Below are 5,741 nucleotides of genomic sequence, written 5' to 3' on the forward strand. Positions count from 1 at the left end.
CCATCATTAGGGCAACCTCCTCATCCAGCAGCGGACCTACATTTTCCCTGACCTTCCTTTTGCTGCTGATATACTTGAAGAAGCCCTTCTTGTGTTACTCAATTTCTGCACATCATGTGCCCTTCTCACAGGATATTTTTGCTTTTGATATATAAAAAGCACCATGTGTTTTTCACTTTCACATTCTAAGAAACACCAAGTTTCAGGCCTTGGTGCAGTTACATCACAAAGAGACTAAATTCCTATCAAAATCCACCTCAGAGTAAAGTTTTCATTACTAATGAATCTCTAGCAATTAATACTATGATAACTGATGAAGCAGAGATCTTTAGGTTTCATGAGCAGAAGCAAACAGAATTTTTCCATGCCATGTATCCCAAAGGAACAGAATTTCCCAATTTTTCTGACACTGTAGTTCAACATGTATCTATTATTCAGGGAGTACAAAATCTAAAGAGAAGATAAGACAGTTCCTATATATTAGAGCAATATATAGTAATTCTGTGACTAAAGTAATGTTTTAAGGTCTGAGAATTTATTTATGATAACATCATGAGTTTGTATTTTGGGATCAAAATTATGCAGCTCAAAAATTATTTTTCAAAGGTGCGAGAATCCTGAGTGTTTTCAAAATAAATCACACTCCTACAATTTTTAGGGTTTTTCTCAGGACAACTCCAAGCTTTCTTTTCACCTCAGCAGGCCATAATTTTGTGGAGTTTCTCAAGACTAGAACAGTATGATTGATATGAAGTCAAAACTGAACTTGAATTAACTGGTTTAAATTCTCTAAAGAATAAACCAATGTAATTTGAAGTAAAGCTGACAACAGAAATGAATAGTTTAAGTAATAACCCTGCACAAGCTTGAGCAGGAGTTATCATTAGTTCTGTTTAAGACACTATGTGCAATGCAACAACCTGTCTTGAAAACAAATTCTGTATATATTTTTATGTATTAAGATGGGCGTGATTTAGGATGCTACAAGAATGTGATGTTTGCAATGACTCCATTTTTCCACTTCCTCATTAGATCTGTAATTCTCCCTTGTGGTGGTTGCAATTATTTCTACTCTGCCTTGTTATTAAACACAAAATCCATAAAACAATAAAGTGATTAAAAAATTGTACTTTATACCACTTTTTATCTCAAGAGGATGTACTACTTGAATGATAACCTGTATTTACTCTTAGGAAATGATAAAAAGTAATATACTTTAATAATAATAATAATAATAATAATAATAATAATAATAATAATAATAATAATAATAATGGTGATGTAAGTACCTTTGTTAAATTTAGAAAAAAAATTGTTACTTTTCACAATCTATTAAGCTCACATGATTCTTGTGTTCCTGTTATCTAGAAAAATTTTCATTTAAGATTCAAGTATCTTATTAATTTTCTCCTTCTGAAGGGCCTCTCCTTGGAAGGGAGGAGATCTGAATATCAGTGTGAAAATGCAATAAAGTCTTTTTTTTGGCTTTCCTTGTGACTCTTCATTTTTACAAGTGACTTTAATTTTTTTCCTGTCTGAGAAATTGTGTTCACATCTTTTTTATGAGGAGGTTGCATTCTTGGAATTCACTAGATATGTTACCTACAGATAAAAGTTCCTTAACAGATAGAAAAATAGTATATGCAAAATATTTTCCCAGAAGCCTGACCTTAGTCTTCCAAATGATATTTAACAAAAATGACTCCTTGTAAAAACTACTAATGACCTTGTATCTTCATTTATTGTTGTTCTCATTTCAATTGTTTCAATATTGTGAGAGCTTCCTCAAATACTGGAACTCCAAAGCAGCATAAACTTTGAGGACTAAAGAAGTCTTACAATACAACCAGGTTCTTTTAAGTAACTCCACATTTTCTAAGAGTGGTACTTACTTACATTTTATTAGGCAATTGAAATTGAAACTACACCTAGATAGTCAATAGTCCATCTGATGCTGAGTATAAAAATCTAAGTAGAAGAGAATTGAGCTGAAGACTGAGTCTTTTTTTATTTGCATTACAAAGTTATGATCTTTTCAAACAGATCAAAATATCAACTTACATTTAGCTTGTGTCAGGAAACAGCAGTATTTCTGATAAGAAAAGTAGGAAATAGGAAGCTTCAGAAGCTAAACTGTAGATTTTGTACTGGAAAAGAAAGGATCTTGTGAGTTGAAGGGGGCCGGTTCCTGGGTACTGTGTGGCATACTGGCCTTTAAACCCACTACAAAGGGTCTATATGGTTTCCACATTTAAAGCTTTAACAAGCTCCATGGCTAGCTGCTCTCAAATTGCAGTTGCAAATGAGGCAAAAAGACAAAGTATCTCTCTAGCTCAAAATACTATTCTTTATGTCATACTACATATATGTACAGTAGTTTAGAGATGAGTAGTATTCCACAAATCTGAAGGGGAATGAAAAAGACAATTTTTTTACTATTGTTATTACAAATGAAACTTTTTATACAACTGTTCTATTGAATTAAAGTGAAGATAAAGCACTCAAGAAGTCTCCAAAATGAAGACAAATTTCCTTAAGTGAAAATTATTCTTCATTCATCTGTTTATATATATAAATTACAGTTTTATTGCTCTGAATTTCATGCTCGTTTCTCTCCATCTGGCATTGAAAATAAAACAGAAGAAATTGCCTAATCCCACATGATCACTAAGTATCAATTAAATAATATGTTATCTAAAGACATTTATTTGCTGTACAACAGATGCAGTTGCTACAAATGTCAGGAATTCTTGGTCAGCTAGTCACAAGAACAGAGTCCCTTGTCACATCTGCTAAAAAAAACAGCCAGTAACCAGGCTCCCCCTAAAGGCTGCAATACAAGTCCCCTCCAGACACCTGGACAACGTGCTTGCATGTCACAAATAAGAAAGCTATGGGCACTGTGGAAGTTGACTCTACTGGTATAATTTGGGAGCAGGCACACTCTTTAAGTGTCATGTTTTTACAGAAAGTGTAGCCTATGAAAAGAGAAATTCATGCCATCTCCACCCTACCCTTCTGGGTAGTGGTATCAGAGCACGTAGTGGTAAGGGAAGGTCCATCCTGCAGTCACCTACCTTCTAGCCTCTCCTCATATGTCCTGTACCTCCAGCCTCTGTTTCTCCCTATATCCCCAACACTGAAAAGCGGGTGATTCCACATATCTCTGATCATCCATGGATAAGAGACTCACAGCAGCAGCAGCAGCACATCTCATGGTCACTCCATCACTTGAGCTGTTCCTTGGACTCTGCCTCTCTGGTTCTCTGCCCACTGTTCCCCACAGCTTGATTCTTCTTTCCCAGTAATGCCACTTTCTCTCCATCATTTGAACCCCAAAACAAAGGGAGGAGAGGCTCACAAAGATAAACAAGCTGTATTTAACTAATTATTGGCTAAATGTTAATTACAGTTTGAGAACAAAAGCAGCACAGTGGAATTTTCCAAATGAATGTAAAACTGTAGGATGTGATTTAAAAGGAAGAAAAAAAAAAAAGAAATAAAAATAAAGAGAAAAGAAGATTTTGGAGTAAACACAATGGAGATCTATAGCTTGGATTTTACTCATGACTTGAACATACATCTTCAGTGACCCTAGGTGAGTAATTTCATTTCCTGGTGCATTAATTTCCCAAACTCCAATACACAGATAATGTATAATGAATGCTGCTGTTTCAAATCATGTCACAATAATCTCTGTAATGAGTTTTTTTAATGGAAATTGCAATAAAACTGTGAAGAATAAGATATACATATAGGACCAGAACAACATGTTAATACCCTTTTTAATGATTCATTAGTGTTTAAGATTTAACTGATAGGCCTGTAGCAATAGTGCAGAAAGAGAGGCAAATATATGTGCAGGTTTCTGTTACCACCAGAAAAAAAAGGTCTGTACTGTGATAGTGCAGTGAAGCAAGAGACAGCTATAAAGGACACCACTACAGGTACCACTTTGTCTACCAATATGGCCAGCTGGAAAATGGTCAGGGCTGGGAGGAAGGAGTTTTTAGCTATTTCACATCTGTTGTGAGCATCCCCGTACATTAGCTGTAACCCTGTGGAAGGCAGGTTAACCAATCCAGAATGATAGTTAAGTAACAAGCGACACCATCTCCCTGTTTCCCTACAGATGAGGGTCCCACTGTTGCAAGTGTGCTACCATAAAAGCAAAATGCCTCTTTTTTCCATTCACCTTTCTATGTTTCTTTAAGCAGGAAGGCTGAGTGGCAGAGCCGGGTAAAGGCACAATAATTCAATTTGCTTTTTCCTATTCTGCATCTAATCTAATTGAACCAATAAAGCCCCCCAAACTGGATTAATCTATAGGCATGCCTGATTCAGTAAAATAGATAGGATTCTTCAGTGTGTAGTCATTAACGTCAGAGGAGAAGTTAACACCAGACTTTCCTTCAAGAGAAAGAAAAAAGTTGCAAATAAAATACAATCACATTTGGGGGATATATTGGTAAAGATGATCCAGAGATGAGGAAAAAAAAAGAGGAAAAAAAAAAAGAAAAAGCAGAGAGTCTAAAAGGCTTTTTCAAATGCAGAAAAGGAAAGAAAATACAATACACATATGCAAGTTCTTGATAATTTTTTATTGTGAAACTTACTGGTCTCCAGAAGGCTGCACTATATAAATTACAGTTCTATGATGAAATGCTTCAAACCAAAAAGAAAAAAATCAGTCTTTGCAAGGGAATATGTATTCAGGAGTCTTTAGATAAAGAATTATGTTTCTACATTTCTGGAACTGGAAAATTATTTATATTTTTGGAACTGGACCACTGACTGGACACTCATCCTAACATAACACTGAACACTTAAATAGGTCAGGAAGCTAAAGTCTGTTGATGACAAAAACTACAGCTGTAAATATGAAAGCTAGATAGCACTGAATGTTGAGATTCAGGAAGGGTATTTTCACAGCTTCTTTCAGGGCGATTATTCATGAGTAATGGATGCCATCTGAACATAGAAAACCTACGTTTAGTGACACAGTAAGTTAATGGTGATATGTACTAATGGTATAAAGGTCCAATGAAGGAAGCGTAAGAAACACCACTGCTGAACAATTTTTGAACACCATAAAGCACTACTGCTGCTGACTGTCAACCGAAAGCTGTGTTGGGTGGAGATAAGAAGATTTGTGGTATTTTTTAAGTTCACTGTGTAAGTAATCTTCCTAATACTGAGAGAACTGGGTCTGTTCAACCTGGAGAAGAGAAAGCTGAGAGGGAAACTTTTCAGTGCTTAAAAATATCTGAAGGGTGGGTGTCAAGAGGATGGGATCAGGCTCTTTTCAGTGGTGCCCAGCAATAGGCTGAAGGGCAATGAGCACAGACTGAAGCACAGGAGGTTCCATCTGAACACGAGGAAAAACATTTTTACTTTGAGGGTACCAGAGCACTGGAACAGGCTGCTCAGAGAGTTTGTGGAGTCTCCTTCCCTGGAGACATTCAAAACCCACCTGGATGCATTCCTGTGTGATTTGCTCTGGGTGAACCTCCTTTAACAGGTGGGTTGGGCTGCATGATCTCCAGAGGTATTTCCAAACCCAACCATTCTGTGATTCTGTGTTCATAGCAGGAGAGTTCACCTGTGACAACTCACCGAACTTCAGTGAAATTTGTGTCTGCGTGTGAGGGGGAAATCAGTAAAACAGCCATTTGAAGTACTCCTCTGTCCATTTGAATAAAACAAAAGCAGAAAATATGGGGAAAAAAAAAAAAAAAGTA

This window comes from Nesoenas mayeri, assembly GCF_963082525.1.
Source record: "Nesoenas mayeri genome assembly, chromosome: 2".
Taxonomy (NCBI): domain Eukaryota; kingdom Metazoa; phylum Chordata; class Aves; order Columbiformes; family Columbidae; genus Nesoenas; species Nesoenas mayeri.